Source organism: Rhinatrema bivittatum, chromosome 13 (assembly GCF_901001135.1).
Source record: "Rhinatrema bivittatum chromosome 13, aRhiBiv1.1, whole genome shotgun sequence".
NCBI classification, from domain to species: Eukaryota; Metazoa; Chordata; class Amphibia; order Gymnophiona; family Rhinatrematidae; genus Rhinatrema; species Rhinatrema bivittatum.
The window spans coordinates 3,760,767-3,772,154 of NC_042627.1; positions in this window are offsets into that span (position 1 = coordinate 3,760,767).

Consider the following 11,388-nt stretch of genomic DNA (forward strand, 5'->3'; position numbering starts at 1 on the left):
GCCTGGAGCTATAAGTTGGGGCGACAGACGGCGCACTACCGCCTTCGGTGTGCTACCTAAGCCACGCGCTCCGTAAGGGGCGCGCGGCTTGGTCCGGCTTAGGCCAGCGAAGGCTGAAGGCTGCCGGGACTCTTTGAAGTGCGGTGTGAGGAGGACTCTCTTCAGCTGGAAACTCTTCTAAGTATAGTTTTGGGTAAATTCAGGATAAGTACTATCTTGCATAAGCTGTTTGTCTTGTACCATTACTTCAGTACGATATGCCTCATTCTAAACGTAAAGGAAGGGTCAGACAGGAAGCCTTAACCCCAGTGAGACCAACCTCTATTCAAACAGCTATTACAGGATATTACCCAGTGGCAGAAATGTTAGCCTCAGAGTATCCCATTGAAGGAGGAAGTGGTGAGCAGCCATCTCTCCTTCCGGGAGAAGTAAGTCTAAGTCCCGGGGCGCCATTACCACCTTTCCCCCCCATAGCGCTGCGTCCGACCATGAAATAGGCTCACCCTCCTCACGGAATGCGCTTGGGGGATTGAGTCTGATTAAGGAGTTCGTGGCCTTGGAGAGTCAGTGCATGTTGAGCAGGGAGATGTCATACTCCCTACTTCGGGGGAGGGACCTAGTAGGGTTAGTACACCTACTAGTAGGAAAGATTCAAACTTACCCATGGGGGTTAGTGCTAGACAAGAATCACCCATAAATAAATTGGAAAACCCAGTACAAGGTGTGTTTTCAGGTAGTCCTTCAAATATAACAATGGATACAATCTGGCATGCCATAATCGTTTTACAAAAAAATATTGTAAGTTTAAATACTAACATTAAAGATATGCAAGCTGTTTTGCTTAACATAAATCCAACAGTGACAAGTCAGGCTGAGAAAATGAATAAAATAGAACAAGAAATAACGCAGATAAAATCAGTACAAACAACAATTATTCAAGGTGAAAATCTGTTACTAAAGAGAATTGAGGGTATAAAGAATTCTATCAAGTATACCAACTTGAGAATTGTAAATTTTCCGAAGTGTAAATTAATTTCTCCCTGTGAGCAATTAAAAAACTATTGTTCAGAAATACTATCAATGTCAGGAGAAGATTTTCCTTCAATTTATAATGCCTACTTTATCAGTTGGAAAAATGAAAGTTTAATAGCACAAAATGAGGTAGAAACATCACTTAATGTTACAGAGTTAATAGAATCATCTTTCAGTTCCCAAGTAGAGAAGAGAGGCACTCTGTTGGTTAAATTTAAACAGATGTCTGATAGAGATAAAATTTTGAAAATGTTCTTAGTAAAGAGAACCTCTCTATACTTGGGACAGAAAGTGTGGATATACCCAGATTTATCTAAAGATACTCAATTGAGAAGAAAAAGGTTTTTGACTTTAGTTAATCAGGCTAGGACATTTGGGTTACAAATTAAATTGAGATTTCCCTGTAAATGCATAATGTTCAATGGGGGTGAAAGATATGTATATTATGAACCAGAACAATTGGAGAGATTCTTGGAAGCACAACGAAGCCAGGGTGAAGAATAGAATCTATTACCTATATATGGCATAGTTAAAATGTTCTTTTCCACTCATTCTTATCCGAGATAGTAGTAACAATGTAGCTACTTGTTATTTTTCTTTTTTTTTCTTACTGCTCATATACTGGACTCCCAATTTTTAGTAGTCTGGTAATCTCAGATTTGAAGGTTATTAATTTGTTTGTGTTCTTTATATGTAAAATGTTAATAATGACCAGGTGGTTATTTAACCTTCTTCTCTGTTAATGTAATTCAATTGTAAGATTGAATTTTGTGAAAAATCAAAAAGAAATAATAAAAAAAAAAAAAAAAAGAAGAGGAGAGGGCAAAAGTTACAGGGGAACAACAGAGACCTCTAATAATAGGAGGGGAAGGAAGTGACTGAGAGAGATACAAAAGACAGGGACGGGGAAGGGGGGGGGCAGGGAGGGAGAAATTAATAAGGAAATAATTTGAACTGGTGGAAAAGTTGAAGAAAGAGTGACAGAAAGATTAACTGAGGTAGGAACAGTACCTTGAAGGTAAACAATGAGACATGGTACAGGAACTTGCAAATAAATAAACCATACAATCTTGCAAAAACTACAATATAAAATGGCAATTAGACTTGTAAAAGTACAAGGGAAAGAATAGGGGAGGGGAGGGCAGAAGCTACAGGGGAACATCAGTGCCGTCTAACCTAGGGGCGAAGGAAGAGCAGAGAGAAGAGAATAAAGCGGGTACTGGGGAGAAGAAAAGGGTGAGTATAGGGTTTCCGGGGGAAACAGGGAAATGGAGGGAAACGGGAAATGTTGGGTGCAGGAAAAGGGGGGGGGGGGGGGGGAATAAATGGAGTCCAATTCCGGATATGCCTGTTTAAAGAGCCAAGTCTTTAGGTTTTTATTGAATTTCATTGTACAAGACTCTAGTCGGAGTTCAGGGGGCATAGTGTTCCAGAGGGTGGGGCCAGCAACGGATAGGGCTGAGCACCCTGGTGGTGGTGAGGTGGGTGGTTTTGAGGGTGGGGGTATAAAGGGTACCTTTGTGGGCTGTTCTGGTGGGATGGTTGGAGGAGTAGAGGGGGGCATTGTCAAGCCAAGGAGGATTGTGGTTGTAAAGGGAGATGGGGAGCCAGAGGAGTTCCTTGAGGACAGGGGTGATGTGGTCAGCTTTGCGGGTATTAGAATTCTGGCCATTGCATTCTGCAACATTTGGAGCGGTTTGACAGTAGAGTATGGGAGGCCTAGGAGTAAAGAATTGCAGTAATACATTTTTGATAGTAGAGTCGCTTGTAAGACTGTACGGAAGTCTTGAGCATGGAGCAGGGGTTTGAGTTTTTTAAGAATATGGAGCTTAAAGAAGCCTTCTTTTAAGGTAATATTAATGTGTTTTTTTAAGTTTAGTTGGTGGTCAATGGTGGTCAGTGGAGACCCCAATGGAGACAGAGTGCGGGAAAGAAGTTATGGGGAGGGTGGGGTCGCAGGGGGTGGGTGGCATAAGGTTGTGGTGGTTAGATATGATGAGAATTTCAATTTTTGAAGTGTTTATGGTCAGGTGGAGGTTGGTGAGGAGTGTGTTTATGGAAGCGATGCAGTTTTCCCAAAACTTTAGGGATTTGGGGAGGGATTTTTGTATAGGGATGAGGATTTGGACATCATCAGCGTATAGGAAAAACGTGAGGCCTAGGTCGGAGAGGAGATGGCAGAGCGGCAACATGTATATATTGAAGAGGGTGGAGGATAGGGAGGAGCCCTGAGGGACACCTTGAGATAGGCAGATGTGAGAGGATTTGGAGTTTCCAATTTTTACTGTGTAGTCTCTTTTGTTCAGCTTGGATGTAAACCACAGAGGGCTGTGCCTGTAATGCCAAGTTCAGATAGGCGGATAAGGAGGATATTGTGGCTTATAATATCGAAGGCTGAGGAGATATCGAGGAGGGCAAGGATATAGGATTGCCCGTGGTCTAGGCTCTTGAGAATGGTGTCGGAGAGCGAAAGTAAGAGGCTTTCTGTCTTGAGAGACTTACGGAAGCCGAATTGGGATGGGTGTAGAATATTATGATCTTCCAGGTATTCGAAGAGCTGGGAGTTGACGACATTTTCCATAATTTGGGCTAGAAAGGGAAGGTAAGAGAAGGGGCTGTAGTTGGATGGGTCGGTAGGGTCGAGGGTGGGTTTTTTGAGGAGGGGTTTGATGATGGCAAGCTTGAGGGGGTCAGGGACATTGCCAAGGGAGAGGGAGAGAATGATTTGATGGCAGCTAAAGATTGTAAGGCCTATCCATTTTGTCTGATTCACTTCAATAAATCCCAGTAGATCTTTAATTTTCTATTCTCTTCTTCACAATGACCTATCTTGCACTTTATGGAATTATTTTAATGTGTTTGCAGCCACCAGTCTTTCCATAACAAATATTTTCTGATATTATTTCTAAGTCTTCCTCCTTTGAGCTTCAGATCATGGCCTCTATTTCTACAACTCTTTTCTGCTTTAAAAGGTTTTCTTCTTGTTTATATAAGACCCCTATGACCTTATACCTGGTTGGATATTCTTGGCCTAGCCAAAGCCCTCCTGAACCTCCTAGGAGAGCTCCTTTGATTCTTGGATACCTGGCAACTAGTTCCTCTACCTGGGCAAAAGAGTGTTGAGGGTGAGATTTTTCTCTTTTCTCCAGGAAAAAACTTTAAAAAATGGGTCTGTCAGTAAATATATGTTTTATTAAATTATATAGCTACAAATCAAAGGCACAGCACTAGACTGGCTGCCAGGAGACCCCATCAATACTCCCTAGGGGCCTCAACTCCCCAGGAATTGTCCACTATGGGCAGGGAATGGGGAACTGCTAGCCCCAGTCTGCCCCCTGAAAGCATGCCTTGGAACTCTCTGGATTTGGCCTAGAGACTCCAGAATTTTGAGGGCCAATACCTGAAAACTCCAGGTAACCTGCTGCTAATGAAGGTCCAGAAGAAAAACTGGCTGGAGCAGCGCAGGCCCCATATGACAAGACAAAGATGAAGAGGAACGGCAGACCAGCACAGCAGAGGGAAGAAAATCAGGAGCGGTGGCCCTCACAATGCATGAAGAAGAAATGGGCAGCATTGGTCCCTCTGCGCAGAGGCAGGAAGAGCAGCAGTGTCAGGCTCACATGGAAAATGAAACAGGGGCAGCATAGGGCCCAATGCTGCAGAAGGAGGAAGAAGATGAGCATTGCTTCCATGGGCCTGGGGAAAGAGGAGGCTACTGTGGCTTGAGAATCAAGATTAGGAGAGAGAATGAGTGTGTGGGTGTGAGTGGAAGATACAGAGGAGGGAGGGAGTATGCATGTGTGTGAGACTTTGCTTTGTGTGTGGAAGAGGCAGGAGAGTGAGAGTTCATGTGTGCGTGGAAGTAGGAGAAGAGTGAGTGTACATGTGTATATGAGAGTGTATGTATGTGGGTGAATGAGGAATGAGAGTGAGCATGTGTGTGACAATGAGTATATATATGTGAAAGAAAGTGTGAGTGAACATGTGTGTATATATGTGAGAAACAAAATGTGTGCGCATGCTCCTCCTCTCCCCACTACCCAGTGGCAATCTCAGGTTGACTGAAAATCAAAACACAGATTATCATCAAGAGCTGCCAGCTCATAAGGCTATGCTGAAGGCACAGCACCAACCTGGCAGCTAGAAAGAGAGAGGAAGTAGAATTCACCAGCACTCACCAGGGCTCCTCCAACTCTTTAGCAATTCTCCACTCTTCCTTTGAGAGCAGTTGGCCCTTAAGGCCAAACCAAAGGTGGGACCTCTTTCTGGATAGCCTGATGCCAAAGGGTAGCACCAAAGGGCATGCCTCTTTATAATCTCTTTCATGCCCAATGTTTTGCCCAACCCCTACTACATAACATAGTAAACACCTGCAAAAAAATATTAAGTGAAGGGAAACCACTTAAATATTCTGTATAAGGTACATTTTAATCAGGAAAATACTGTTCAAAGGTTTCTGAATGTGTTATGCCTTTAAATCAAGAAGATGCCATTTAAATGTTCTAATGTTCTGAATGTGATATGCCCCCAGTCGAGAAGATACTATTTAATTTTCTAAATTTGATGTCTCCCAATCAATAGTCCTCACACATGGATGACATCAACAGATGAATTTCCGATACAGAAAACATTTCAAAGTTTCTAGAACTTTGACTTGGTCACCTTGAGCATAACCAGCATGCCCTATAGTATGCATCCACACGGGGTTCCTTTTCAATCTCTTCTTTTCCGTGAAGCTGCAGCATCACAGTCTGTAAGCCTTGAGTTTGGGGCCTAATTTTTGGCCAATTTCAGTAAACATTTTCTTGTGGTTTTCACGTTTTTTTGTGTTGTGTCACCAGCGGTTCCTCGCCATTCTTCCTTTGGCAGCTTAATCATGGTTTTTGATGTTTTGTTGGTGTTTCCTTTCATGTCAAACCCCGGGGATGGTGGTGCAGTCAGTGCCTGCCAGTCATCGACAGCCTTTGTCATCAAGTTTGATTTAACGTCCCTTTTCTTTTGTCCTGTCATGGCCTTGTCCAGGTTTAAGCGATGCTCTCAGTGCCCAAGGACCATATCCATCATGGACCCCATGATGAATGTGTCCTCTGTCTGGAGGCATTGCATGATGACTGGGGTTGCCGCAGATGCACCCAGATGACCGTGAAGGGATGTCCACTTCAACTCAAGAAGATGGAGCGCCACTTCTAGTTGCAGAAATCCGAGCTATCGGCATCGGAGGCATCGACATCAAGGGACCATGGAGCTGCATGGATGGACACAGAGTTCAGTTGTTAATTGAAGAGGATGACTGGCACAAAATGCTGGAAATCCTCCAGTTTGTGGAGCCTCATAAGGAGTTTATGGTGGTCTCATTGCACAACATCCTTAAGGAGTTGCTATTGAGGATCTGAGAATACTCCTTCACAGTGCCTCCCATGAACAAGAAGGCAGATGTGGTTTATCTCATTGAGAAGGCTGCTGGATCCGACAAGTGTCAGCTGCTTCACCAATCAGTGGTGGTCAAATCTGCTCTCAAGAGAGCCAAGTGTTCTCAGAGCCATTCTTCAGTGCCCCCGGAGAAGGATCATATAGCAATGGATGCTCTTGGGTGGAAGGTTTTTCAGGGAGCTATGCACATTGTGAACAAAGCATCTTACCAGCTCTACATGCACCAATACTTGCGGGACATCTGGAAGCAGGTGCAGGAAGTGGCCAAGCAGCTGCCTCAACAACAGCAGGCACCTTCATGTTGCTGGTGCATAAGGGCCTGGATTATGGAAAACCTGAGGTCCATGCAACCTACGATATTTTTGAAATGACATTGATGGTCTCTAAAATGGGAACTGGTACCCACAGAATGGCATGGATGCAGGCCTTGGATCTCTGAAGGAGGTATAGGAAAGACTTGCTGAAGTGCTATGCACTGGAAAGAATCTCTTTGGAGATAAGTTGAAGGATGCAGTAGTCCAGCTCCAGGACCACCATAAGACCCTCTAGCAACTCTCTGCCAGCACTCCAGACCTGTCATCTTCATCTAGGAGGTCTGTGAGATCAGGGCAAAAGAAGCCTTTCTTTCACCAAAGGAAGTACTATCCTCCGCTCTCTCTCACATCCACAATATTAGAATTCTCGTGGCTGTCCCAGGAATAAAGACTACCAAAGGCCCAGCCAGTGCCTCGGTCAATTCCTGGGAAGGGGTGTTGATTGGGTCATAGGAAGCATATCCCGGCCACCTGAACCAGAGTCAATGGCTTCACTGGTTGGGTGAAGGCTTCTGTTCTTTGCAAACCAGTGACTCAGAGTAACCTCAGACCAGTGGGTTATTTCCATTGTCCATCAGGGTTATAGATTAAACCTTTTGGATGCCATGTTAAATTGCCCCCGATCCTGTTTTGGGGTACAGTAGCACAACAGGAGGTACTGCTTGTGGAGCTCTCTTAATGGCCAGAGCAGTTGAGCCCATTCCACCAGGGCAAACATATATTGGACTGATTGTGATCCATAATTTTTCCACTTATAATGGGCAGGGGTTTTTAATGGTGGTTCTGGTATTTGTTTGCTGGGAAATCTCCCATTTTTGCTCAAGTAGCAATCCTTTGTCAGATTACAGACACTCTTCTCTTGTATCACAAATACTCCATGTATGCAAGATTTCCCAAGAAATCAAGAATCCCTTTGCTATACCCTGATATCCCGTTTACATTTTTATGGTCTACTTTTATTGTATTTTTGTCCCCCTTTTTCTATTTTTTTTTTGTTTTTTTTTTTTTTTTATATCATAAGCAGGGGTGCACTTCCCATACTTATCCTAGCCTTTTCCTAGGCTATATTCCCAGGGAATTCCCCTCCCTGTATTTCACCAGGCCCGGTATTTTTCCCAGGAGCCTCGCGCCCTATCTGTAAGCTGCAGGCTGTTACTGGAGCCTTGCGCCCTGTCTTTTAAGCTTCCGGCTTTACTGCCTTGCACCCTGTCTGTAAACTGCAGGCTTTTAAGCTGCCAGCTTTGCTGGAGCCTTGTGCCCTGTCTTTTAAGCTGCCGGCTATGTCAGGTACCTTGTAACGCTGAACGCTTTGATATTCATAGGAACACACAAGTCTCTTGATAACAGTGCAAAAACAACGAGTAAGCACATTTCCCTTAAAGGTCTCAATGTCAGTGCAATACAAATGGGACAGCACAAAAAAAAACAAAGAGAAAAAGACTAAAAATACCTTCAGGGATCCTGTGTCCTGTATTCCGTTCGAATCAAGAGAAGGGCCTCGGGCTGTGCTGTCCTGTTCCAGGCCAGGCCACAACCTGATTCATGGCAACAATGTACCATCTGTTATGAAAAAAGTTTACCAAAGGACAACAGAGACAGTGTATTTCTCCTAATCAAAAGCCTTTATTTCTTATGCGCATAAGGAAGTCAGCTCCTAAGCCTGAGAGACTGACTTGGTTAGATATTGAATTGGCTAGTCTTAAATACAGTTTTGCCTTAGTAATTAAAACAACACTCCTTTGATTTAAGGTCACAAGGTGAAAAGAAACATTTGCTTACATCTGACATTCCAGAGTCCTGGGAAACTAACTAACCTTGAAGATCTACATTTTTTATGACTCTTTACTGTGGGTCTAAGACTACAAAAAGATACATTATTTCTTCTGCTATCTAAAGGGAGACAGTTCGAAAGAAGGCCTCAAATTGCAAGCAGTGCCCCCCTGGAATTCCACTGCACAGATGCCTACCATAAATTTTTTATTATCACAGGATGAACATATTGGAGTAAAGCATTTTTCCAAATCAGCCAATTTTTGCTTGGTAGATCCAGTGATGGTGACTCTTTCTTCTGGCAAGAAAATAAAACAACCATGTATCCAGGAAATTTCATAGCATGAATTATCAAAACGGATAGGACCTCTTACTTAATATGGTTGCATTCTTTTAAATTTCACTAATGGTGGTTAAGCTCAAAAAAGCTTTATTATGCAGACTTTGCTGAAGTACCCCACAAGCGATCTGCATCCTTATAATGTATAATCATAGGTTCTCTATATTTCCGTTCTTTCTTGAATTTTTATGAAATATTAAGAAAAACACTTTTTATTCAATCCATTGATAAACTATTGAATCAGCCAAAGACACTTATCTGGATTGCAACCTGATAGATTTCTGCCCGTGCCTCAGCTTAACCTTTATTTTGCCCAACACAACCTGTGTTTTGAAAGACCTCCTTCCTCAGGGGCTTGAAAGGGCAGTTAATTTATATCTAAAATTCAGAAAAAACTTCAAAATTTGTACATATACTTCTAAAAACCATCCTTTACTCTAATCTAATAAAATACATATGTATCTTGGTTGAATAAGGCAACAACAAACTTCAAACATTGTCCAGGCATTTCCTGGTCGTGTCCGCCATTTTGTGTACCTACATTTATATAAACTGATTGGATCACTGAATGACCAATAGGATGCTGAATTACATTTGAAAGGACCAATGAATGACCAGACAGCAAAAAGGCATTTTAAACCAATGACAAACAATCAAAATTATCATTCAGCCTTATGGGATAACTGTAAATAAATCCACCGTTGTTCTTAATAATTTAAAATACCCTTGAGGTCACCACCTCTATCTGAGGCAACTACTACTTCCAATATAGTCCAACGAAGATGGTGAAAATTATGATTATACTGCAAACAGTGCTTAATTATTGGCACTTCCAGCATTTGTGTAATCAGACGGCTGTGATGTTCCCTCAGCCAGACTCTACAGGTCTCATGGTGCATCCAACATATAGTTGAGGGTAAGTACATTGTAGCAAATAAACTATATTTTGTGTATTACAGTTAGAGTTGAAACATTTTTGTATGTCTTTTTACCAATAAGATGTTGCCACACTATACCTTCCATGGGGTTTATACAAATATCAAATGTGCCACAGGGACGATGACCCTGATATTGAGTTACATCTTTCTCATTTGACTGGAGTGACACCTGAATTACCTGATCTCTTATGCTAGGGCCCTTCTTGAAGGAAATCAAATGCTCCTCCATGAAAGTAGAGTAAAATTGAAGAACGTGCCAATGGTGCTTGATACTATGGGCTATAAAAGTAGCTCTCTCAGAATGTTGTAGAACACAAACTGTTTGTGGCGAATGGTCTTTATTGTGATATTCTAATCAGGAAGAACTGGGAGAATACAAATCCCTCTTATATGCTGCTCACATGACTGACAACAGATATCCTCTTTTGAAAAAGTGCTTTGCTAAAATATATGCTTATATTTTAAATTCCATCAAAAAGGAACAATTCCTTTGAATACAAAAAAATTGGCTGACAGGGAGACCATTTTTAAAGGTTCATGGATGAAAATTATGGTATCTTAGTAAATTATTCCTGTCAGTTGATTTTTGAAACACCGTAGTTTCCAATGAATTCTCTTTTTTTAATATTAGTATGTCTAAAAAAGAAATTTGATCCAAAATATGATTAATAGAAAACTTTAAACGGGGGTCACTAGTATTAAGATGATCAAAAAATTATTCTAAAGATTCCATTGTGGAATTCCACAGAAAGTACAAGTCATCTATGTACCTGACCCAAAATGTGATGTGTGAAAACTGTGGCAAAGGATAAACAAATCGGTGCTCCAATGCATTCATTACAAGGTTGCCTGGACAATAGCGGTTGTCTAGGTTAGTGAGGACCCCGAAGGGAAGTTGGAAGCGAGAGACCCCCGAGGAGCAGGTGTCTAGAGCTCCTGCTGGAGCGAGGCCCATAGCGAAAAGAGGCATCTAAGCTAGCAGCTTAGAGCAGGCAGAGTAGTGAAGCGAAGTCTTTGCTAACTCAATTTTGTAGCGGAAGTGGAGGCTAGTTAAACCCGGAGGTACTGACGTCATGCGGTGGGGCCGCCCCCGAGGTTCCTGCCATGACGTGTATTTGAGCGTCAGAGCTGTGTGTGCTCATGCCCTAGGAGGCCACGGGAATAAGCATGGTGGATGGGACGCCCATGCTGATCTGAGTACGCCGAGGCCCGCGGTACTTGGCATCAGAGACAACCATCTTGCCCAAAGAGAGAGAAAGGGAAGAACAAGAGGTAAGGCAGAATGGTTGCCCTTTACAATGGTGTCAAGCACAGTTTGTGCTTGACACCATTGTATCTCTGCAGTTGTGACATTATTTCCTACTATTCTCCAGTTCCAAGCCAACACTGTGTGATCTTGAGCAAGTCATTCTCGAATGTACCTGAATTATGCACATTGTTGCAAGTCTAAAAGCACCTTCATTAACAAATTGGAACAGACCTGCTACCAATGTTTTTGGATTCTAGTTGGTGTCAATCTGAATGAGGTATGAGATAACTACATTGTTTCCTGTCATATGACAAA